The sequence below is a fragment of the Chrysemys picta genome, chromosome 4 (assembly GCF_011386835.1).
Source record: "Chrysemys picta bellii isolate R12L10 chromosome 4, ASM1138683v2, whole genome shotgun sequence".
Lineage (NCBI taxonomy): Eukaryota > Metazoa > Chordata > Testudines > Emydidae > Chrysemys > Chrysemys picta.
The window spans coordinates 37,276,033-37,302,377 of NC_088794.1; the positions used below are offsets into that span (position 1 = coordinate 37,276,033).

The following is a 26,345-nucleotide window of genomic DNA, read 5'->3' on the forward strand; positions in this document are numbered from 1 at the left end:
CAATACATATTACTTATAGTGACTAACCCACCCACCTCTGCTTTTTATACACAAATCACTTACTGTCCACTTATTGTGTTGCCCTTTCAGGAGTTTGGGGGCGGGGTGGATTCTTGTCCTGTTTGGCTTGATAAAACTTAACTTTTTTTTCTTGTGTTCTTAACGGGGATTGTTCCAGGCTCTGGTTCTTCCAGTATTTTTTTAATCCCTTTCAGCAGTGGTCTGACCTGAGGTTTGAGCATTGTTTTAGGGTTATGAACATTCTGAAGTAATCTAAGCCAGACAAAGGGCTGGTCAGACCTCCATGTACATCCCTCCTGCAAGGGCAAGTGTGATGGGGTACCTCCCCCATATAGCTGGTGAAAGGATTTATGTGGGTCTGAGATGCCAATTAGCCCACCTGGTTGCACCTAATTAATGATGGCACCTAGGTGGGGAGGGGCTGGATGGTGCTATAAACAGGAAGTTTGGCCACTGCAATGAGAAGTTCTGCGGTTATGGTCCAGGTAGTGAAGAATGCTTCAGGGAATAAGAAGATTTTTGTAGGGTGAGGAGAAAACCTAGGGAAATGCTTGATAGGAAGAAGTCTAGAGAGGTGGTAGCAAAGAGCCTGATGCAGTGAATCTTAACTGCTTTTCCTATGGTCCCTGGACTAGCACAATAGCACAGAGTCCTTGAAAAGAGGGTGTGGACTACTGAAAGCCCGGAGAAAAGGATGTATGGCCCACTGTGTCTAAGAGGGGGATGTGGACAGCAGTGTATAGTAGTTGGAGCAGGAGTTAGTAGCTAGAATCTGAGTCCAGGATCAGAGCTGGATTACCTGGAGTGACACAGGGCTGGAAACAAACAGCAACTAATGCAACAGTGGGCAAATGCTTTAAGCACCTGCCAAACTACAGCTGCTGACTCTTCAGACAAGGTAGCCAATTAGGCAGCTTACTATAGGCCAGCTGTGCTCATCAGGTTGCCGGGAAACTGGCTCTGCTCCAGGCCCAAAGTCCTCATGCACTGAGCTCAGAAGTGAAGGTGGCAGACCAGATAGAGTCCAGCAAGAACAAGTCTCTCTGTGCCACACCTGAAGGAGTGGGAGTAAATGTGACCGGGTGGGAGGTCTGAGTCACAAGAAGAGGCAGATAGCTTCAGGGCTGGAAGAAGAGGCTGCTATGTCATGCCCAGCTGCAGGGAAGCCCAGTGGTCAGTTGACTCTTTTTATAGCAAATCACAGTCATTCTGCTCCATTTGGTGATATTAACTTGTACTCCGTTTTGCTGATGGGAGGAGAGGTGCACAATGCTGCGCTTAGGATTTTCAAATGTGTGTTGCTCCCATAGTGAAAGTCAGTGGGAGTCAGTCCCTTGGGCCTCATTGCAAATCCAGCCTTAAATAAACCCTGGTTATTGGCATCTTTTAGGAGGATGGAGTAATGAGGTTTTAAATTTAGATATTTAGGTCCTGATTCTGGGCTGTCAGAGCTGTGCTCTGTGCAGCTCGGGGGGTGGGGGAGTGAGGACAAAGGTAATTTTATGCCCCCTTTACCTGCCCCTGATATCCTGGGTCTGGCTCAGTCTCCAAAATAAATTAGAGCAGGCTGCTTTAATTTACTGGTAGCTACCTATAGCTCCAACGGACTATTCTAGCAGTTGAGGATCACAGGTGCGGAGAGAGATGGCCTCTTTCCTCTGTACATGCCCTCCTGCATTAGATGCTAGGACGGGACGTAGCTTAAAAGTCACTACTGTGCCATCTGCCATTTAGTGGGATTCTCCATAAGCCAGTTAAGATGATCTCTTGGCTGCTTTGTGTTACTGGAGTGGTGCAACGTAGCTATAGCAGAGCCTGGGGTCTAGGCTTTTGAATGCAGACAGCAGAGCTCAATAGATGCAAACACCTTTTTGAGGCACTGTTTGATCACATTTGGAGCCTAAAATATTCAAGGGTGTCATCTTCACTTTGAGTAAAGTACCTTGAGCATAATGGGCCAGATTCTGCTCTAAACCAAGTGTAAATCTGGAGTGACTATACATTTCAGGGGAGCTACTCCAGGTTATCTGGTATAAAGAGGCCATATTCTGCTCTCCTGGGGTCATATTAATCAGTGGTATACTTGGCTTCACCACTGTAAGTTAGGTATTGCCGGTGCCAAGAGGATGCATCTTGCACGCTCTTATCATTTGTGATACATCATTGGCCGTGGCTGCTGAAGATGGTGTGATAAATATGAGTGCAGGTGCATGTCTTGGCTTTGATCATGGTGTGAATACACACAGAGCATTTGAATTAAATTGCCTCTTCTTAGAGTTTTGCTAGTGCTCAGAAGCAAGCAAAGTTGAGAGCCCGTGTCCTCCCCCTCCTTCCAAAGGCAGGGACCTGACCGGTTCTATTGCCTGCAGCTGCCCTTTAAGAAAAGCTTATAGAATTTATTAGAGAGGCATCCAGTGAACATTGTTGCCAGCTCCCACAACTTCATTATGAATCTCACAGTATTTGGTGGTTTTCCCAAAGCCCCAGCTCTCAGAGTTATGTGACTTTTTTTTTTTTTAAGTGAACTTGTAGCCCTCAAGAATGCAGAGGAAAGCATGAACCCTAAAGGCTCAAAAAACCAGAAGGCTAAGAAAAAACCTTTTTTGGCTTAAAAATCATGAAATTAAAAAAAATACAAGATGTTTTTTGTAGCTTGTCTCATGATTGTGGATGCTTAGTATGAGCAGTACTTCTATAGAAATTATTCTAAAACCCAGGGGAAGTAGGTCCTTTCTGCTGGCAATTAAAAAAAAGAATTTGGTAGCAGAGATATAATTCTCAATTACATTTGATAGGAAGGTTCAAAAGATGCCTAGGAAGATAGTTATCTATTAAATCCTGCAGAGTGTGCCATAAGGGACTCTCCGCTGTGGTCTTGTTAAAGGACTGGTGTCACTTGTTTTCCACCCTTTCTTGTAAAGAGCCAACCACCCCCTTCCGTTTGGGCATCCAGTAGGCTTTAAAAACCAGAACAAAGAAAACAAACAAGCTAAGAGATGAAAGGTAGGGAAGGCCCCATCTTTCCCTGTTTCCCTGTGTGTGCAGGCAGCAGGGGGCCTGAAGGGGGAAAAAAGCCCTTTCCATAGTGCTGCAATGCTTGTCCCACAGGAAGCAAGGCAGTTTGTAGGACAGAGGGCTTTGTTCAGGTCAGAGCAGCTAAACTGTCTCTCTCCTTGTTTAGAAGCAGGGGGTGGGCGGAGAGGGAGGAAAGAATTGGATGTGGGGTATGTGGGGATGTCTGTATGTGGGGTCTCTTGTCACTCGTCTGTGCCTTGCTGCCTAGATTCTCCAAATACGCATGGTCCCTCTACCTCCATCCCTGCTCCTTTGTCTCACAACAGCCCCCACACTGTTTCTGATTCTGGCTAGAATGTGCTGTGGTGTCTGCAGCCCGGGCCTGGATTCCCCAGTTTTGCAGCCCCACATCTAGAGCAGGAAGAGTGAGAATCCGGTTTACCTATTTTAGTTCAGGGACATAAACACTTTTTTGGGAGGGGCTCCAGTCTAGATTCTCTCTTTTGTGGTATCCTGCAACGTTCTGCTCCTCCACAATGCTGAGAGGATCTGGTGGGGAATGTTTAGGACCCTCTCTCACCTGATGGCTCCCTTGGACAAGGCACAGCTCCTGGGCTCTCACCTGAGGAAGCAGAAACAGCTCCCCCTAAAAGTCTGCTCATTAATTTTCTAGCACCACACAGCTGATATGATCTGACTTTCCATCTTGTTTCTAGGCAGCCAGGGCCGGCTCTGGCTTTCTGGCTGCCCCAAGCAAAAAAAAAAAAAAAAAAAAAAACGCAGCGGCCAGAACAGCAAAGCAAAAAAAAAAAAAAAAAAAACCTGCGGTGCGGCTGGAGCCAGGGTGCAGGGGGACTCCCTGCGCTGCAGATGTGCCCTGGCTAGCGGGGGGTGGGGGAGGGAGCGGGGAGAGAGAGAGAAGGGGGGCTGCCAGGGCTTCAGCAGGGCGCTGCCACGCGGCCCCTCCCGTTGTGCCCCCTGCCGGGAAGGCTCCACACCACTCTGGTCGGCTGGGAGGGAAGGACGCGGGCTGCCCTGCCGGGCTTGCTGCAGGGCGTTCCTGTCCTCCACGCCGCTGCCCCTTACAGGGCAGCCAGAGCGGAACAACAACAACAAAAGTGGCCGTGCCGCCCTAGGATTAGGCAGAATGCCGCCTCCTACAAGCTGCCGCCCCAAGCACCAGCTTGCTCGGCTGGTGCCTGGAGCTGGCCCTGTAGGCAGCATAACCCACTACTGCAGAGAGAAAAACCAATATAGCCTTATGTTGGCATTGCCATCCAGGCTGTCATACCTATCCATTCTCTCAGATCAGATGGGGAGGAAGCACTGACCCTGCCAGGCTTTCCCCACCATCTGCCACTCACTGTGCAGATTGCTCACACATGATGTCTAATGGCATTTGCTCATTCGGTCCCTTCAACCTGCTTTCATGACTGCTCTCCTTTTTCACGGGCCTTCCCATGTTATTGATCTATTATAGGCCATTCCCTGCCCATCAAACTTACCACCACTCATCCTGAATTGTACTAGATCTGTATCTAGTGGGTCAGGCCTGGATTAACCTTTTGTGGGTCCCCTTGGAGGCAATAGAGCATGGTGCGGGGAGGTCAGTCCCTGAAGCGAGGGGCTAGCCAGAGGCAATGGGTCATGGCATGGTGGGGGTGGCCCTGCTCCGCCCAATGCGAGGGCACTATTTTTAAACCAGCAGTTGCCAGACATGCAGTGGCCTACCCGGCCCTGTGCTGCCAGTGTGCCCCTTCCCCTTGGGAGCACACCTATGCCATGCCACACAGCCCCCCCGTCCAACATCCCCCCCACTCCCTATGCCCAGCGCCCCCCCAGACCCACCCACAAATGCACAGCACCCTGCACAACACCACCCCTGCCCACAGCCCCACCACAATTGCCCAGCACCCCCACAGAACCCCCACTCCCTAGTGCCCCAACACACACACATCTTCCCACTCCCCCAAGCCCTGCCTCCCGGCCGCACTCACCAGCCCTGCTGGGAGGTGACTGGGTCTGCCAGGCTGAGCTGGCAGCGCAGCCAGGGCTGGTCCCAGGGCCAGGAATCACTCCAGCCCCCCAGGAGCGGCGCGATCAGCCAGGCCAGGGCCTGTCCCAGCTCGACTCCCTCAAGATGCACTTGCCTGGAGGGGCTCAGCCAACCCCTCCACACTGTTCCCCCACACACACAAACACACCTGGCTGAGACTGGCCAGGCTTCTGCACCAGTCCCAGGTGGCTCAACTCCAGGGAGACAGGTGGTGGGAAGCAGAGACTGCCCAGAGCCGGAGGTGCACTGGGGTCCGGCCAGGGGGCTGAGAGGAGCAGGGGGTGGGGCCAGTGAGTGGAGAGGAGGCCACGGCCAGCCGGCGGGCAGGCCAAGAGGATCAAGTGGTGGGCCGGGGGAGCCAGCAGGGTCTTGGGGCACAGTGCAGGCGGAGGGGGCTGGGGCCCCTTCTCAGCATGGGCCCGGCTCCATGGAGTCACTGGAGCCATTGTAAACCCGACACTGAATGTAATCTGTGCTTCCGGGTGCTGCCGAATGCCTCTTATAATTACACCCACCCTGAGTGTCTGGCTGTAAAATCTCAGAATGACTGTAACGATGGGAAAAACTAAGAGATCCTCTTGGTATTCTCAAGGTTTTTACAATCCCATAGTGACATAAACTGTGGCAATGAGATCTATGTGGGAGGCAGAGAGCTAGATCTACCTTGGGGTTCCCAAAAGCCTTGGATCCAACCAGTTGGATGCTTATTTGAACCAAACCCGTGACTCTTTGAGTTCACCTGTTGCTATTTATCCTGAAGAGGCCAGGATGGAATTATTTCTTTGCATCTCACTTCAACCCCTTTATATTTCTCAGTGTAATAGGTACTATTTCCTGCCAGCTTCTTACAGCTGTGATGTATTAGGTGTTGAATAGCATTCAGCCTGTTTAAAACTCAGCAGTCAAGGCAATGTCGCGTGTCATCACTCTGTTATGCTTGTTTCTCATCAGTGTTGGATGTCATGTGGAGTTACACTGGCATGAAACGGGTGTAATGGAAGGCAGCTCAGGCCTAAGGGAGTGTAGGATACTGGAGTTAATCTAGAAAGTTTGCAGAGTAGAAGATGGCAGGACCGTGCCAGTGCAACTGAGTGTAGCCTTGCAAATCTACCCTTCCCGAGTACTTCCCACGCCGCCATTGAAACCCCGGAAGAGTAAGGTTCCCCCACAGCAGCATGAAATTCATCTCCAGCAGCCGAGAAAACAGTCTGTCTTGTTTACAGACTAGCAAGGGATTTGTGCATGCACGTGTCTGACTAAACGCTGGCTAATGTATCGGTTTGACTGCTTGGAAGGTCTGGTTTTGTACAAGATGTTTTTCAGACATGATTTCTGCTTTTTATTAGAACAAACTGGCAGTGAGAGAGATGGGGATGATGTGTTACTAGGGTGAGGGAGGAGAGAGCTGGTGGTAATTCCTTCTTTAATGAAAACCAGCTTCTATGTAAAGAGAACAGACCTTGATAAACCTTTCGGCTTCCTGCAGAGGATTTTGCTGAACCCCCGTCCTTGAATCAAACACCTGGTTTTGCTGAGACCATGTTTTAAGACTTTTTGTTTCCAGGTAACTAGCTTCATTCTTCACAATAGGGAGCAACACTAAGGAAAATGTAATTAGCCACACTTTGCTAGCCTGTCTGCCAAGGGAGATAGGGAAGGGTTTGTTATTTTGGTATTTATAGGTGCACTTTTCTGCTTGTGAAGTTTCAGAGGGTAGCTAGGCAGGTATTGCTGGACACTTGCCATGCAAGCTTTTGCCATCATGTACCATCGTTGACCTCAATCATACATGGATTCATAGTTGTGTCGGGGGGGAAGAGGGGCGGGTTATGACCAGAAGCAGCCATTATAGTCTTCTACTCTAAGCTGTGCAACACAGACCACATGCTAGCCCAAACTCTCCTAGGTGCCTCTGGAGCATCTGTGCCCAGCTATGTCGAATGTAAAGCTTTTGAGGGTCTAAGCTGAAATCACCAACTCCTTTCATGTGGGACCCCAGGCTGGATGGCATGTACGCTGTGCAGCACCTATGTAAAGGGAGACTTAGTCTACAGCACAAAGCCCTGGAACTGAAGGATGTTCGCTCCACATGTTAGTTTGGGGAGGGGGTCAGAGATAAATCAAGGGGCAAGAGACACTCGCTTCCGGTACTGGTATCAGTGAAGTAGCCTGACAAATAGCTGGTGCAGAAAGGTGAATTCTTACAACATGGCCTTTCCCAGCAGGTGCCTGCTTTCTCCCCCACCACCTCATCTCTCAGAGGGGTACCGTGTTAGTCTGGATCTGTAAAAAGCAACAGAGAGTCCAGTGGCACCTTTAAGACTAACAGATGTATTGGAGCATAAGCTTTCATGGGTGAATACCCACTTCATCAGACGCATGTAATGGAAATTTCCAGAGGCAGGTATAAATATGCAGGCAAGAATAAGTCTGGAGATAACAAGGTTAGCTCAATCGGGGAGGGTGAGGTGCTCTGCTAGCAGTTGAGGTGTGAACACCAAGGGAGGAGAAACTGTTTCTGTAGTTGGATAGCCATTCACTGTCTTTGTTTAATCTTGATCTGATGGTGTCAAATTTGCAAACGAACTGAAGCTCAGCAGTTTCTCTTTGGAGTCTGGTCCTGAAGTTTTTTTGCTGTAAGATGGCTATCTTTACATCTGCTATTGTGTGGCCAGGGAGGTTGAAGTGTTCTCCTACAGGTTTTTGTATATTGCCATTCCTGATATCTGACTTGTGTCCATTTATCCTTTTACGTAGTGACTGTCCAGTTTGGCCAATGTACATAGCAGAGGGGCATTGCTGGCACATGATGGCATATATAACATTGGTGGATGTGCAGGTGAATGAACCGGTGATGATGTAGCTGATCTAGTTAGGCCTGTGATGGTGTTGCTGGTGCAGATATGTGGGCAGAGTTGGCATCGAGGTTTGTTGCATGGATTGGTTCCTGAGTTAGAGTTGTTATGGTGCGGTGTGTGGTTGCTGGTGAGAATATGCTTAAGGTTGGCGGGTTGTCTGTGGGCGAGGACTGGCCTGCCTCCCAAGGTCTGTGAAAGCAAGGGATCATTGTCCAGGATGGGTTGTAGATCACTACAACCGCATCTGCTCCAACCCCTCAGACAGAGACCAACACCTACAAGATCTTCACCAAGCATTCTCAAAACTACGATATCCGCACAAGGAAATAAGGAAACAAATCAACAGAGCCAGGCGTGTACCCAGAAGCCTCCTGCTACAAGACAAGCCCAAGAAAGAAACCAACAGAACTCCACTGGCCATCACCTACAGTCCTCAGCTTAAACCTCTCCAATGCATCATCAGTGATCTACAACCCATCCTGGACAATGATCCCTCACTTAAAGGTGCCACAGGACTCTCTGTTGCTCATCTCATCTCTCTGTTCTGTTTTTTTTTTCTCTCTCTCTCTCTCCCCATGTTGAGGGAGCCTGGTGCTCCAATTTCTGAGAGAGGAATCGGTGCTGTATTTCTGCCTCTTCTCTCTTCTGCAGGCTTGGACCTGCAGTAGTGGTAATCAGAGCAGATGGGGAGGGGATCCAGAGGGGGGAAAAAACAGAAAATGTCCAGGAGGCATTAAGTGGAGATGAGCAGCAACAGGAAGGCATGTTCTAGGGGAGCGAGGGGGGAAAGCCTTTTCATTTTAACTAACCAAACACTGCAGGGTTGGTTGGAAAAAGCAGGAGGACAGCCCCAGGGAAGGAACAAATTGGGGGTGGGGAGACAGGCCTGTCTCTCTCTGTTCCCTATCCCCCAGTGGTTGCACCTATGTTTGAAGCACAATGGGGCTGTTGGGGATCCTGGAGTAAGGATCAGGAGTGGGGCTCTAGACTCCATTGCTGGAAGAGCCAAAGAGTGTGTGCCTTTCCCCTGCTAGGAAGCAGAGAGCGTAGGAAATGGGACTCTGAGGAGGAATGTGCTGGAGGTCTAAGAGCTGCTGGGTAGTGGGAAAGGGAAGATGTCTACCAGAGGACAGCGCTTAGCCCCATTTCAGCTGGACATCTCCTTCTATTATTTACTTCAGTGGAAAATCAGGGTTGATAGTTCAAAGAGGAGTAGCACAAATGGGAACAGCATGTTCCCTGGAGAGAGAGTTAGCCAGACCTGACAACTGCCCAAGAGGCATGGCAGGGACAGAATGTCTGCAGGGCTACGAGCCAGTCAGGTAACAGCTGAGTGGAGAAGGAGGATGGCAGGGAAGAGACTGTGTGGTTCAGGACCTGGGTGTAGGCTGCAGGAGCTCTGGGTTCTACGTCTGGCTCTTCTGCTACTGTGCTGTATGTCTATGGGCAGAACACTTCAGTCCTATTTCCATGTTTGAATTGTAACCTCTTTGGAGGCAAGGACTGTCTCTTCTGCCTGGACTGTCTCTTGTGTTCACACAGTGCCTGGCACAATGGAGCTGTAGCTGGCCAGAGTGGCCTTTAGGCACTACTGTAATATTATTTTTATATTAAAAGGAGACTGGCAGTGAAAAGAGGAAGGGAGAGGAAAGGAAATGAGCAGAGGAAAAGGGAAAAGAGTGCAAGGGATTTCAGTGGAAGATTTGATTTGCTCTGACTTGAAGATCATTATTGAATGTCCACCAGCCGGCATTGGTGGAACTGAAGGTCTGTGGCCCTAAAGTTCTCAGGCTCTTTCTGCACTTGAAATAGCTTTTAAATCAAGTTACAGCCAAACAACATGACAATTAGCATCTGCAGCTAGCATGGCTATATAATCTGGGGTGACAGTCGGTGCCATGTGTCTGAAAGCCCAAATCAGGGCCTCGTTGTCCCCTGTATGTACCTACAGACCCATGCTCCCCAGGAGAGCTTACAATCCAAATAGACAAGGCAGACAAAGAAAGAAGTATCATCATCCCCATTTTACAGAAACACCGAGATTAAGTGATTTGTGTGAAAAAATTGTGGCAGAGTTGGGAATAGAACCTAGACTTTTTTTCCTGAGTTCTAGGTCAGTGCTCTAACCCCCCAACTGTTCTTCCTGAAGTCTGAACTTGGCTTCTCCCCATTGTGAGTTTTGCCTTTATGAGCCAGGCATGTTGGGCAGCATGCAAGGAAGCATGTACAGTGCATCGAAGAGGATGGAATTCCAAGCTGAGCAAGGGACCTTAGACCTAGTCTACTCTATCTGGTCTTTTGTTTCATAGCTACGTCTGGTAGGAGTGCAGGGAAAAAAGTGGAGGCATACTTATACCAACAAAAGGGTTCTTTGGCAAGTATTGCTTATTTTGTTGACGGAACTGGGATAAGCTATAACAGCAAAAGTGCTCTTTTGCTAGTGTAAGTTGCATCTCCACTAGGAAGGTTTGCCAGCACAGCTCTAAAGCCTTGTCTGCACTAGCAAGGACTTGCCAGGAGAGTGCCTGCTTCTCAGATTGCCATCTGGCTGACCGAATAGGGTGGTATTAGAGATGATGCCGATGATGTGCTTGGTTCAGAAATAGCTGTGTTAAGTCTGTTTGCTGGAAGATACTCTCACATACCGCACATTTCTCTTCCCAATTTGGGGAGCTTCACATGGGAGCCAATCCCACCATCTTTACCCGATTAGTCTCTCTGAGCTGTAGTTTTCAGGGGCTCTGAGGTGTCCAATTAGTGGAGTCCCTGTTGCCCCACTGCATGGTTGGACTCGGTATGTGTAACTGAGAAACATGCCAGGTAAGACAGGCCTGGCTGTAATCTCACGTATGCTGTGGTGAATCTGGAATAGCTCCATTAAAGATAATGGCGCTGCACCCAGCATCAACCTGGTGACCGAGAGAATCAGACCTTCAAAGGAGGACTTTTGTGGTCTCCTGCCAGCATGATGACTGGTCCTTGCACAGTCCTCCGAAGATGTTAATGATCCTCAAATGACCCTTTTCTGGTAGGAGGGGAACTGAGACAGAAAGGTCTCATGGCCACCCTCTGCCCCATTCTTCAGACCACACTGCCCTTCTCCCCAGGAGCTGTCTTCCTTCACTTCTCTCCAGAGGAGAATCCTCCTCTCCCCTTCACCCCCAAGCCTGGGAGAGGGAATGCATGTAGCAAGGAGGGAGCTCTACAGGCTTGGTGATAGGGGAGGGGGACTGTGTCCCATAGGAGCCTGCATACAGGTGTGTGGGGCATACTGATGTGTGCACCAGTTGTCACATGTCTCGAGGAAAGTGCACATAATGGAGGAGATGAGGTGATATGATTAAATAAGCATGGGGTTGGGTGTCTCCCAGGGAAAAAAATGTGACTCTGCTGTTGGGGAGCACGCAGGGAAGGAATATAAGGGGAAGATGCCCCTATGAGGGAGACTGCCCAGAGCAGCTACTCTCCAAAAGTCAACTGTTTTGGAAGGGATAATAGGCCCTGATCCAGCAAAGCACTTAAAGACCTGCTCAACTTCAAGCATGTGAGTGGCCCCCATTGACATCAATGAGACTATTCATGTGCTTAAAGTTAAGCATGTGCTTAAGTGCTTTGTGGGATTAGGGTCATAAACTAGCCAGTAACTGAGAAATCCTACCCCCAATAAAGGTATTCCCCCCTAATTCTCACGGCTGCCCACTGCAGGGCTTTTTGTACCTTCTTCTGAAGGAGCTGGTCACTCTGAGATGGGATACTAGATGGACCATTGATCTTATCTGGTATGGTAATTCTTACATTCTTTGCCTTGTAAACATCCCATAGAGCACAGCCGGGTGGCATACACCACCTCATACGTATCTTGTTAACTATGAAATATGAAAATCATTATGTCAAGAGCTAGCAAACCAATTGGGTGTCTCCAGCCCTCACCAAGGATCAGCCAGTGTTACCAGGACTTGGCATTCTCCTTGACAGTTGTATGGAAACCCCCCCATATATGATATAGATATCTATGTGTAATCAAGCACATGTTCTGAAATGGAGGCGGGGCCCCTGTCAGAATTATTTATAGCCGCTGAAGTTTTAAATATATTGAGGCAAAAGCTAAAATATCAGCTGGGATCTCAGCCCAAATTTGGCCACGAATGGGATGCCTCAGAAGTGTTCAGGAAATGAACAGGGGCCCAGCGGAGTGAAGCCAAGGCTTCTGTGGCTGCTCCATCCCACCCAGAGCTCTGTGAGAGAGAGAAAAACCCTGCTAGGAAACTTAGAGCTGCAGAGGGAACAAGTGTTATCGCTCCCACTCTGTCCTAGGAGCAGCTAGACAGCCAAACATCCAACAGCAATTAATCAGGGATTAGAGATCTTGGTATAGAGGCCAGTAGGGGACTCAGTAGGAATTTCAAAATATTGTATATTGTTGGTGTTGATCATCAGGACCAGCATGACACAGTCTGAATATCAGGCCAGATCCTCAGCTGGTGTAAATTGGCTTATGGGTCTCTTTGATAGAGCCATGCTGATATATCCCTGCGGAGAACCTGACCCATTGTCTGTAGCATCCCGAATGGGGGAAAAAGCACCTGGGTGCAGGTGATACAGGAACAGGGTAGTGAGCAAGTTGAAGGGAAGTGCATTAGGTAGCTTATCCAGGCACAATGCAATGGTTTCTGTGAATAGCTTTGCTCACTATAGCTATAACTGCCCAGGTTGGTTCAGCTGTCAGACTTTAGGACTAGCCAGGATCAGGTGGGGGAACTCTTTCCCTGAGGAGGTCCCTTGATAGCTACCTTTACAGTACAATGCAAGTCCACTCTGTTACCAAGCACACACATGGCCCTGGCGGGGCTGACTGGTAATGGGATTGCTACCCACTCGTTTCACATGCTGACTGCCCAAACATCTATCAGATGCCAGTGGCTCTCAATCAACTACCATCCTGTAGCAGAGTCAGACCGACAAGCCAAAATCCCTGTATCCTGTCACAAGTCCTTGACCCATCTAGTGGCTCTTCTCCCCGTGTTCTACAGAAATATTTCGAGGCCAGCCTTTAGTTTGAGTTTGGAAGCACTCACAATGTTGGGATTGAAAACGGAAGCCTTAATGAACGTTCTGAAGGTGGAAGCTATATAGCATGGCCTTGTAACTCCTGCCTTTGAATACCACAACCTGAAATAGAACGGTTGCCTGGAGAATATAAATCCTACATGGTCTGAATAGCAGCCACAACAGTGTGAGGGTAACCCCAATGGGCAGAAGGGTGACTCATTTCTCCAGAAGAGACAACACTGTTTATTAACCGCTGTCCCTTTGAAGGGAAAAATGAAGAAAACATCCCATAGCCAGAGTTATGATTAACCATCTAATTGTTCTGCTGGTATGTTTGCTTAAGGGTTTTCTTTTGCTCTGTGTACACTAAGAAATAGTTTCTCTCTTATAATCATTGCACCCAGATGACAGTCATTAACAACACAGGCAACAGAGCAGTTATGTATTCCTACTCCCAACACTTTTTATTCCTGTTTCTTTCTTCAGTACTGGGGAAAGAATGACAGCTCTGGAGACTGAAGCCCTCCCCTGGTTCACAAAGCAGGTAAAGTACAAGCTGCAGCAGGTCTGTCTCCGCATTGCTCTGCCAACATGCCTCAACCTTCAACTTGGAGGGAGCACCTCCAGGACTGAGTAGTTCCATGGAGGTATCCATCAGTCCTGAAAATGTGAGTTTGCTGATAAGAGGGGCAGTTAATGCCAAGTGTGATGGAACTGACTTTCAGGAGCTAATGATATGTTGTAGATATGAACCCAAGATCTAAATATTAAAGGTTCCATCTCTCTCTTCCGCACTGATGTTCAGAGCCATCTACTTATACTTATTTCTGTTGCTAGCGCTTTATAGGTCTTTTATCCCTTTTCCAGTACTTCTATTATTACTATAATTTATTAGTTGAATTTCTGTAGCAAAGCTAGAGACTTCAGCCCCATAGTAGTAGGTGCTGTACAAATACATAGCTAGAGGCAGTCCTTGATTCCAAGAGCTTACAAGCTAAATAGATGATTAACCAAAAGTGGGAGGGGAAACTGAGGCACAAAGAGGCGAAGTAACGTTCCCAAGGTTATACAACAGGTCACTGGTAGAACTGGGAATAGAACGCAGTTTCCTGAATCCCAGTCCACTGCCTTATCCGATCTTAAAATATATACTAGTAGAAATTCTTTTTTTCCCCCCACCTCAGTGTTGTTATGCAGGCAGGCTCTAAGGGTCTGTCTACACAGTGCAAAAAATAAAATAAAATAGAATCCACAGCAGAGACTCTCAGACTCTGGATCAGGCTGCAGAAGTAAAAACTGAGGCTGGAGCCCAGGCTCTGAAACCCACAAAAGGGGTTCAAGCCCAAATGTCTATACAACCATTTTTAGCCCCACGACTCGAGCCCTGTGACCCCAGGCAATTGATGCGGGCTCCAAGACGTGCTGCTGCAGGGTTTTTTGCATGTCCCCTTAGTGCAAAAGAACGATTTAATTCAGCTAAGGTTGCTATCACCCATAAGTTGTGATAGACATCAGAGTTGACAAGCTTGACAAACAATGGATTTGGAGGAGCAACTGTCAGCATTTCCAAACTCATTAGTGGTTTTTTAAAAACTGATAAAGCTGAAGATTCAGTAGGAGTCACTCTTGCTTTTGAGTTAGTGTGAACCAATGTCCCATCATGGTGTTTCAGGAGGTCACATCTTTTAGATGAAATAGCAAACAAAGATCCTGGTTGTGAGGGGTGGTTAACGTTTCCAGGACATTCAGGTAAGAGTAGGGCTTAAATCCCAATGTATTGATCAGATATAATTTGGATATATACGTTCTGCTCACTTAAAAGCCACCATTTCAGCTGTATACAGTATTCTTCACTTCCTGCCCTAAACTTGTGGGTCGTGTTCCTGTACACATTCAAACAGTGGGAGTGTCTGCCCAGAGGAGGCTGTTCTTCACTTAGGGACAAAGGGACCCCTACATATAACCTTCAAGTAGATGACACTGAAATTGGGGATGGCTGAACTAATTGGAGGTTGATGATGTTGAGCCTCTCAGACTAATTTTTAAGTTCAAAATGGTTCACAAAACTAGTCGGAGCTCACAGATTTTATACAGTGCCAGCATGAGCTTGAGCTGTGAACTTCAGCTCTGGATCCAAACTTCCCCAAAGTTTGAGGCATCAGGTCTGATCAGTTTGGATCTGTCTTGTAGAGAAGTACCAGGTACATGAAATCTTTATTAAAATAGAAAGAAAAGCTGGATTAGGCCCTGCCTCTTAAATCAACCAGTAAAAGCTGGACAAATGATTTTGAGCACCAATTTATTCTTACTAACACTACCATTCACACGCTTTTACAAAACGTATAGTTTAGGATTTTCAAAAGCCCTCCTCATTGGCTTAACTCTGCTCCCACTAAAGTCAATGGGAGTTTTACTATCCACTTCAATAGGACTAGAATTACACCAGTGCTAAGCACTTTAGAAAATCCACTCTTTATGTACAGTGTAATTAGAGCAAAGCTACTTCTCATACAATATAGTTTTGGCTAATGTTTTACATTAATAAATGTTTTGTCTTGCCTGTTTCCCTCTCCACCCGCACCCCACTTATCCAAATGTCACCTGACTCAATTGCAGCTAAATCTGAAATTTGGCTGTATCTGATCTGCATGTCATTAAGGGACACACTAAAATAAGTTCTCCACAAAGACTATTATTTAGTGCTATTTGTCCTGAAGTAACATCCAGAGGTCCCAGTCCAAATATATAATGAGACAACAAGTGGATACAACAAACGGTTGGGCTGCGCCCAAAGTAACAATGAAGTGATTAAGATTAGTATAGTAGGCAATGGCCTTGACACACCAGCTGCATAGTCACTGGGAACTTACATCGGCATAGCTACGGGTCTCAGGAGCATGAAAAATCCACACCCCTGAGATACGTGGCTATGCTGACCTAACCTCTCATGTACACAGTTCTAGATTGACAGAAGAATCTTTTGTCAATTTTTAGCTACTGTGTCTTGGGCAGGTGGATTACCTGTGCCAATGGGATAACTACTCCTATGGGTATAGGTAGTGTCTATACTGAACTGCTACAGCGGCAACTGTGCTGCTGTAGAAGCTTAAGTGTAGACAAGCCCTTGAGTAATTTTCTTTTTCAAGTGCTTTGTAGGAATCACGGCAGAGGTGGAGGAGCAGAAACGTTGTCTATTGCATTTATTCAGTGCCAAAATTACTCAATTTATTCTGTATTCAAATTTGCTGCAGCTCCGCTCTAATCCAAAAGTGTAACTATAGTGTCATGACGGGGTAGCTACAGTGTATTCCACGTGGAGTGCAAACCCAACCACACTGAAATACTAGTCTTAATACTGATCTCAGAGGGTCTCATCCAAAGCCTATGTAAGTCAATGAGAATCTTGCTTTTGACTTACATGGGCTTTGGATCAGTCCAACGATGTTCAAATGCATTCAGATTTAGGAAAAACAAGTTTGCCAATCCCTATGGTAATTTGAATATGTGTTCAAAATAATATGAATAAATCCCACTTAGGTAATCTATGTAACATACATCTGTTTACATGTAGGCATTTTTATCACCTCAAATCAGGCTGATAATGTCTCTGCTGCATCTATCTAACGTATGCTGTATGTTACTGTGAACTGATCAGAATATGGTCAACATATTCACAGCATATCTAATACTGGCAGTTTTTTCAAATCCATTTATAACCTTTTCTTTCCTGCTGGTGCAAATACTGGGGCTTTCTTTTCACTAGGAGATTGTCCATCCATTTGTCTTGTAGATCCTTTTATTGTCTTTATATCTGACTTGCTGGTCCTACAGATTGAACAGCTTTCTCCCCCACGAAGAGGTCACTCCAGAACAGGCTGGAGGAATGTTAGTGGAGCAGGAGCAGGACATGTGCACTGCAGCTGCTCCATAGAGAATGTCAAAGCTGTCAGTATGGCACTTTTCATCAGCATGAAATTCATTTAAACGAACATGATGATGGTGGGGCGCAAGGGCTTAACAAGTGCCTAGTGAAGGTGGCATGTTTAATTATGTGAGATTTGTTTGTGGTTCTGATGTGTGTAACATCCAGGCTTCACTCACAACATTTGTGTGAATGGATGGCCAGCTGGGATCTTGGAACACTTGACTTCAGCCTGCAGATGGTTAGATTCATGCTGGCTTTGGACTCTTTCCCCTAGTGAGCTCAAATGATCGCAAAACGCTTTCCAGTAGGCTCACACCTTTAAGACCAATGTTGCTCTGACAACTGCCTTGGGTGGGATTGAATCTAGGACATGTGCAGCTAAATAAACCACGTCTGCTAGTTTGAAGATAGCAATAGACTCATTCATCCTCTTTGTAGTTCAGCAACTAGAGAGGGGACAAAGACACTCCTGGCCATTGTGACAGAGGCTCAAGCTGTCCTCCAACATCATTTGTGCATGTGAATATGGTGGTGCTCTTGCATGTGTACTTCCCTGTATGAATTGTGCATGTTTGTGTGTATAAGGCTCGGTATGAATGCATGTCTGTGTAACTACACGTGTGTGTTTTTAATGTAAGTATAATTGCTGGGTGTGCTTTTGTGCTTGCTGTGTCCCCATCTCTGTGTGGAATGTGCATGTTTGTGTGTGTCCCCCTGTGTATGTGCATAGGAGTACAATGGGCAGAGGGAAAAACCCTTAGAGCAGTGTCACATCCACGTGAGGAAAAACTTGAGCTCCTTTTCCAACTGAGCATTTCAGACAGCCAAACTCAGAGTGGGGGATCTTGGTACTGGTGCCAAACTTGTGGTTTTCTCTAAATCATTTTGCAGGGCCTCTCTTTGCTGGCTATAAAATCTTCACTAGAAATGCAATTACCCTAATGTAGAGAAGAGAATAGGCCCCACCTTCACAGTATCAGGAGAGGAGCAGGGAAATCTTCCCCATGTCCCCTCTTTATTTCGAACAATGGCACATTATATATCACTAGAGCAATAGACTAAAGGGGAGAGATTTGGGCCAGATCCTAATCTAGTGTAAATCTGTGTAGCTCCATTGACATCAACAGAGCTTTGCCAATAGAACACCAGCTAGCCCATAATAAGTGTCTGTATAAGGAGAGAGAAAATTTAGATAGCATGGGCCACATCTGTTGGAGTCAATGGAGCTATTCTGATTTACACCAGCTGAGGATCTGACCCTCTGTGCAGCAAATTAATTGGAACACATTAGCCAACAGCTTTCTATTGAATACTTTGCTAGACATGGAAATGTCTCCTTTCCTTTGGTTAAACTTTCTTTCCCTTCCTTCACTTCACACTTTCTCTTCTCACTTTTGTAGATCTTTGCATATCATTCCCACTGCTTTCAGCATCTGGTGTTCCTTCTCTCTCCTCCTCTATCCCCTTCATTCCTCGTGCCCTGTTCTAACTTATTCCCCCAAGCTCTCCACTCACCCCAGTGCACGTGCCAGTGCACTAGGACGAGCTGAATGGCACTCATGGATAGATGATTTTATTGATGGATTATTTATAAAAAGAGAAGAATGGTAACCTTCAACTGTTGTGTTGATTCTGAGCCATGACATCACGCACGGTTAGCCTTTGTAATTACAATTACCGCCATCCTCCTTCCCTCTTGTTTGTTTGCACTAGCTGGTGGTGTCTTGTCTTAAATGAAATGGTAAGCCCTTACAACAGGTGCTGTTTGTACTGTGCCTGGCAGGGGGGGCCCCCATTCCCGACTGGGGGGCTTTGGGTGCTACCATACAATAAACATCCACCTGCTCCTCCTCAGACACTCAGTCCACACACACACAGCTGCGGTGGAGACGGGGATGGCACTCAAGTCTGGCTGCAGGGTGTGAGGAATCTTGGGAGTTGGAGAGGGATGCTATTCTTCGTTTCAGGAGCCCGGTGTTGTGCCCTTTCCTTTTTCCAGCAGAAGGCTGAGGGTGGGTGGGTGTTGGTGAAGGCGGGGGCTGGTTTCTTCATTCCCTCCATGTGGGGGAGTCAGGAGCTGGGGATGATTGTCGTCTTCTTCCCTGTGAGCAGGGGAATTCCTTTTCCCTTTAGCCTGGCTAGATGCTGGCAAGAGAGAGAAGTGAACGGTGGTGCACGGGAGCAACAGTCAGTAGGTTGCTCCTCCTTCTGAATCTTCACGGCACCTCTGAGTATATTTTCTGCTCCACACTCATCAGGGAGGAAAGCTTGGCAGTAGAGTCCATTCGTCCATGGGTTCATGGTCAGCTGTGAAGCCCAGGTAAACATATAGCTATCCTACTATTTCCTGGTTGCCACTTTGGTTGGGACTCTGAGGTCGCCAGCAGTGCTATTGCTCTCTTTGTACCTATTCTACAAATAAGAAGCTGGATCTGGCCTCCTGGAATGTCCATTTGGTACCATTCATCAACACTAAATTCATATTGGGGGGCGGTGGGGAGGGAATATAGATGGAGTGCTCAGCTTGCTTTCATAGGGCCAGGAGGGCAGCGCCGGTAGGAGACATCTCTTTGCAATGAATTATTGAACACCCATTTCCTGCAGCATGTATTTTGCATACAATTATCCTGCAAACCACAACTCCAGTCATTATCTCCCCCTCCCGCTCCATTTCATGTTGTATATGTTTGATTCAGAGAAGCTGGTCAAAGAAACCCTTAAAGCCAGGCATCCTAATGCTGCTGCTCTAAGGAGTCTTTAGATGTCAAATGGAATTCATCTTGGTTAGATCCAGACAGAGACACTAGAAATCTGACTGCGCTTGTCTACATCTACCCTTAGAAAATGAGGAAGTGTAATTCGCCAATGGTGCAGCTCATGGGTAGTAACAGTGGAGAGAAGCCAGGTCTCAGGGGATTTCAGCTTCTTGTCCTCTAACCCCAATCTGTGCATGGTTTGATGACACGGCAGTAAAAATGGTGGGGCCTTGCCAGTGCTCAGACTACATCTAGCAGAACCCATTGTGAATTACTATTTCTGAATGGCCTAGTGTACCCTTGTGAATTGCTGGCTTACACGCCAAGGTAGGAAAGCTTCAAACACATGTTTTAGGCCCCTCCCTATTTAGGGCAGCACTTAAACATGGACTTGACTTTAAATATGTGCTGAATTCCCCTGGTCCGAACAACATGTAGGTAACAGGGCAGAACAGATAAAGCACCGAGTGACATTACAAGCCCCACTAATACCCATGAACTCTGTCCCAGACAGGGAGAAGACAGTTCCATGTCTGCCTGTGTTCACTGAATCCTTTAGCTGTTGTCTTGGACTGCAATTTAGTGTCATCTGCCCACCAGAAAGTGGACTGACACCACTGATTCATTTCACATAGGCCTTCAAATAGCATCAGTTATGTTAACATTGTTGGGTCACTATTGGTCTCTCAGGAATTTGAATGCATAACTTGGGGATAAAAGTCTCTGTATTCTGCTGCCAATCCTATGAGCTATAGAGATCCCTACAATCTGTTGTTCAAAAGGTAGAGCGAGAAATCTCTCTATCTTTGAGTTTTATACTGCCACTCATTGCATTGTATCTGAGCATCTTCCGTCTCAAATAGTTTGGAAGTAGTAAAGTCCCTAGTAGATTTCATGGTATCTCAGGCTCTTCTTCCACTTCAAGTAGTGGAAAGCTCTGCTTGGAGTGGGGAGGTGGTGCTTGATGTTAATGTCATTCTGGTTTTAGTGGAACAGCTTTACTTGAAGGTTAAAGGAGAGTATGTCTGTTCTTAATGTAACTGTGGTGTGTGTGTGTGTGTATGTGTGATGCCAATGAAAGGGTTAAACACCTTTCAGAAGTTGCTAGGTAACTCTTCTGATCTCTGGACCATGGACTCATCAATTAGAATTGTTCTGAATAATCTGAGGTCATACTTCTATCTCTTGTTTCACTGGCTGAGTGTCATTCAGTCAGTCACTGTCTATTTCTTATTTGCATCTCTCTGGGCTGCCGCCAACATTTTCAAACATGGTGCCTGAAAATGAAGTACTTACCCCTGTTTTTAGACCCCTACATCAATTTCAGATGTTCACTGGAAGATGTGGGTGTGACTGGATCCCACCAGGGTGCAGCCTGGAACTCTGGCACTGTTATGCCCCCTTAACGCTCTCCAGCCTGGGCTGTCTCTCACAATGCCTTGTTAGTGACCATCAGAAAACCCCTCCAGGAGCTGTGATCACTCAGCACAACAGCATGTGGAGCCCCACACAGAGCTATATTGTATCAATGCTCCCAGAGCCTCTCATGAATCATACAGAGAAAGGCATCAGAGTCAAATCCCCCCCAGCTCCCAGCACTGTACCTCAGGAATATACCATCTTGCACTGCTCAAGATGGGCAGTGCAGATTTATTAATTGGTTCACCACTTCAATAATGGAAAGTGGACATACACCAGCCTTTGGAAAACCTGAGCAGATTTGTCCCACACTTCATACAAACTTACTGGTAAAGATAAACAATTAAACAAACTTATTGACTATAAAAGGTAGATTTTAAGTGATATTAAGTGATAGGCAAAAAGTCAGAGTTAGTTACCAAAAGAAATAAAATATAAGCACACAATCTAAACTCTCAGCTCTTGGGCAACATCTTGATTAAGCAGTTTTTCTCACCCCACTGGATTTTGCAGTCCTTAATATACAGGTTTGTTCCTTAAACCTGGGCCAATCTCCAATTTTGTTGGAGTCATGTCTTCTTCTCAGTGTCTTAGTTGCTTGCAGCATAGGTGGGGGCAGGAGAAGGGCCCAGTTTGCGTCCATTCTGTCTGTTTGATAGCCTCAGTCCACGTGTTTGGAAAACACAAGTCCAGGCATGTCTGGGAGGGCCTTGCTGAGCCTCTAGGCAAGGCTGAGCAATTCCCCTGGTGTGGCCTCATGCAGGTGAGTCATTGCATTGTAGCTCCCTTGCTGGACAATGGTTGTTGATGGGTTGATTGATACCCCACCCAGATATTGGCTACTTTCCTTGCTGTTGCCTCTGGGGAGCTAATGTCTGGCTGATTCCCCAACTTACAACATGTTTTAGTGACCACCATACAACACTTCTCATAAATTCATATGCTTTAATGATATACATATATGGACAGAGAAATGACTTTCAGCTGATCATAACCTTTCCCCTGATACCTTACAAGGCATGCTTTATATGTAAGATCGTGATTATATAAAAATGAGGAATATGGGGGTTCCAGGACGCTCCCCAAGATATTGAATATTACAATGGGCACTCGGGATCTCTGATTAGGTCCTCCCCTATTCAGGGCAGCACTTAAGCATGGGCTTAACTTTAAGGATGTGCTGAATTCCCATGGTCTGAACCATGGAACAGGTACAATTCGTGGCAGACTCAGATCCCTTAATATGGATTTAGATGCCTAATGTTAGGCACCCAAATTTGAAAACAAAACAGCAAAACAGAAACATCACCTTTATGACCTAATATGGGGCACATGGTAGAGTGCCACAGGCATTGAGCAGATGGAGAAAGATCTAAGGGAACATTATCTCTCCTAGGAAATTGTTCTCATAACTAGACTCAAAATAATACATTTTTTTGTTTCTTTGAGTCATCTGATTTCTTTTTCGTTTGACCTGATTTTAAAAAAATGTTGAGTCTAGAGTCCATCTGTGTGTGGGAGAGGGGTGGGTGGGAGGCAAGTTCGTTAAATCCCCTGTAGCTTGAGTCACTTTTGAGCACAGCAAAATTTCTCTTTCGTCTCTTTTTTTGGAAACCGCCGACTCCAAGGAGATGGACCTCAAGTCCTCTTATTTTTGTTTTTAGTTTGCTTTTGGGGTTTGGAGGTTTCATAATGGTCAGAGGCTTCAGAGTTCAAAACGCAGGTCTGAGCCGTGGCATCAAACTTGTTGATGGTGGGCCAGATTCTCCTCTGACTTAAACCAGTTTCACAACTGTATCATTCTACTGACTTCCATAGAGTTACTTCCAATTTACACCAGTGTGAAGGGAGAATTGGGCTCACTCTGTGCCAGAATGTGAACCCCTTCCTTAACCGTGTGAGCACTTACTTAAACTGAAGTCATTGGGTCTAGTCATGTGAATAACTACCCATGAATGGTGGCATGTGGTGTAAATGGGGCCCTATGTATTTCTGATTCTATAGGGTCCGGTGGCTGGAACCCCAAGTGTGGGTGTGTTCAAACTATTTCCTCTATAGGAGTAAAATTGCTTCTCTGTGGATCTTGACTCATATTCTCCTCTCCGTGCAGGTGTGGAACTCTGTCTTCTGAATGATATTCTGCTTTCCTCTCATGTGGATCTTAAAAAGCAAATGTTGCTATTGACATTACACATCAGCCCCTATAAACCAGAATCCTCCTTTGTATTGCTGATCTGAAGGCAAAGGAAGAATACACCTTTCCAAGAGACACTAAAAACCATCATGCCAAGTTTTGACTATTCCTTCTCACTTATGGAAGCATACACTATGGAAAGACGGGGGAGCGGGGGTAGAGATGTATCTCATAAAACATACCTTCTCTTTGGCTTAGTTTATAATAACAGTGTCTGAGTCACCACATTGTACATTGATGCGAAGCAACTGCCTGCAGGAAAACCAAAGCCATGCATTTTTCTGCAAAATGAGGAAGAGAAAAACACTCCGTTTATTTTCATTCTTTTGGCTAGTCTAACTTGCTTCTATTTCTCATTAACCTTTAGAAAATAAAGCTAGCTTTCCTGAGGGAAAATAGCACTTTGTCTCCTTACCCCAATCATGGCTAAACTTCAACATCCAAATTTGCCTGGAGACCTACATTATGTGGCTTCTTTGTCTACTGTTATGCGCCTTGCTTCTGGCCGGAAAGGACCTAGGTTCAAATCCCACTGAAGCTATTACTGAGGCTGTGAAAATTATAGCGCACGTGAGACCTGATCCAAAGACCATCATGGTAAACAGAAAGGTGTGACTGGGCCATGAATTAGCCTTTTTGTGATGAATGTAGTGTAAGGACTTGGACAGAAATGAGGTCTGATGTATTTGTCCTTTCTCAAGATGCATATTGCCTAACTTCACCTGAATTGGGAAGAGGGGCAGGCAAATTGAGTCCGCCACAGAAAGCTTGTCTGTACCCCATAGGTAGTAGGGTCTGCTGTAGTTGCTAGCCAAATTCCATGGGATATGGTATTTACCGGTGAAGAGGGATTCCAAAGGATGGGTTCTTTTCCTTCTCAGGTAACAGTAGAAGTATTTGTTCTGAGCTTGTGCTGTGGGGTCTGAGCCGCAGCTGCTGTAAGTCAGCTCAACTCCATAGAAGTCAATGGATTTGTGAAGTCAGTAGAGCTTTGATAATTTACACCAGCTGAGCATCTGGCCCTAAATTTAAAAAAAAAGTTTTTAATGAAGGGTAATATGAGAACTGGTCAATTCCTCCAATGTAATCTGTCTCAACTTACGCTAAGGGTATCCTGAGAACAAATAAAAGAAAAACAACTTCAGATAGGGGCAGTGGAGTCTAACAGATTAAGCTGGGGCTTAGGGGAGGGGGCAGGAGAAGTGAGTTGTGTATCCTGAGCCGGATACTTGATTGGTGTCAATTGGCATAGCTCTATTGACTTGGACCTGGCCCAGTATATCTATCTGTAGGTATGCAGGGAACCTACCTTTCAGTTAAGGTAGCTTGGCTTAACATTCACTGCTTTATGGTTCTCTGTCCTACCAGTACTAACTCATTGCTTTGTAAAACAATGTGGGCTACTTCTGAGTAGTATATGAAAGGGGCTACCTAACACCAAATTGTGTTCCATCATTCAGGGCTGGATGCTCAACTGAGCTTGAGCAGCACAGCTCCACTGAAACCAATGGAGATACGCTGGTTTACACCCGCTGTCGATCTGATGTTTGGGGAAATTCATCCCCATTCCGAGGGCCTGCCCAAGGCCCTATGCATGTTTTAAGTTGTACTTCACACTTCATCCTAATTGGATTTGTGGTTTAGTCACCCTGTTAAGGGAAGTAAAAGGTTGCCTTTGGGATTCTAGTGGCATGTCTCCCATATTGCGCAATTGCTGTGAGCGTTGAGTAGGTACCATGCTTTGTTCAGAGCTGCATCCAAGAAGCCATTTTCAATGCATTCATTAACTTTATTGAACCTAGAAACATATGAACAATACAACACATGCTGTTTGTCCTAGTTGCCACTAGATGGTGACCTTTATATATGCTAACTTTATACAGGGTTTGATACCCATGCTGCATTTTATATAAAACTCTTATTCTCCACCAAGGGACCACAGTGCCAGTGCAGTTTGGAAAATGAATGCAGGCATAACATTGCAAATAAAATGATCTGTAACTACTGTCAGACTAGGTTAACATTTTAAGGGGATATAGTTCCCTAGGTGGTATTCCCCCATGGTCTGCCCTACACCAAACTCTACCCCCTTGAGTTGAAATTATGAGCTCAACATTTGATGGCACCTGCTTTTGTGGGCTCCACTGGCTTGGTTCCTCCTCAGTGGGGTTCAGAAATGGACAGGGACAGATTAAGGCATAGGTACAATGAACATGCACCTAAGGATCCAGCTTCCAACAATGGAGTGTGGTCAGAATCTAAGCTTGGATAGGGCCTCCCTGTGAAATAGGCAAAAATCATCACCCTCATCTTACAAAGGAGTAACCAAAGTGTAATCAATAACAAGTCCATGGTAGAACCTTAGGATGATACCTAATCCTCTAGACCAGTGTTTCCCAAACTTGGGACACCGCTTGTGTAGGGAAAGCCCCCGGCAGGCCAGGCTGGTTTGTTTATCTGCCGCATCTGCAGGTTCGGCTGATCGCGACTCCCACTGGCCAGGGTTTGCTGCTCCAGACCAATGGGAGCTGCGGGAAGCGACGGCCACTACGTCCCTCGGCCCGTGCCGCTTCCAGCAGCTCCCATTGGCCTGGAGCAGCAAACTGCGGCCAGTGGGAGCCGCGATCGGCCGAACCTGCAGACGCGGCAGGTAAACAAACCGGCCCGGGCCGCCAGGGGCTTTCCCTAAACAAGTGGCGTCCCAAGTTTGGGAAACACTGCTCTAGACCACAGTTCCACTCAGACAGGTCAATATATTGGGTGTCCAATATGGGACACCACAGATTGAAAAAACTTACTTATTTCCCTACATCTAGTGCAGTCATTAAGAGCAGTGCAAAATAAATGGGAAATGATACTGGTTTCATCAGGCAGGGTTTTATATATGCCCATTTTGCCCTGGTGTCAGTGGTCATGAGGAACAATGGAAAGCCGTGCCACAAGGTCACAGCCACTAGGTCCTGTGCCACATCCACTAGGTCAACTCAGCCTGAACCAAACCTTTATGGAGATTTGGAAAAGTTTGGGTAACTTTTTATGAAGTGTATTATTT

General features: G+C 46.4%; 1 long non-coding RNA gene across 2 annotated transcripts; it reads left to right on the forward strand.

The window, feature by feature from the left end:
* Window positions 1-418: 418 nt before the first annotated feature.
* On the forward strand, window positions 419-24,836 carry LOC135982989 (uncharacterized). 2 transcript variants are annotated; one of them, XR_010600485.1, is made up of 3 exons: window positions 419-1,194; window positions 13,486-13,667; window positions 23,210-24,836. It is a non-coding gene; the product is annotated as an uncharacterized LOC135982989 (long non-coding RNA). The 2 variants fall into 2 exon arrangements; XR_010600484.1 differs by having other exon boundaries at window positions 13,486-13,543.
* Window positions 24,837-26,345: the final 1,509 nt, after the last annotated feature.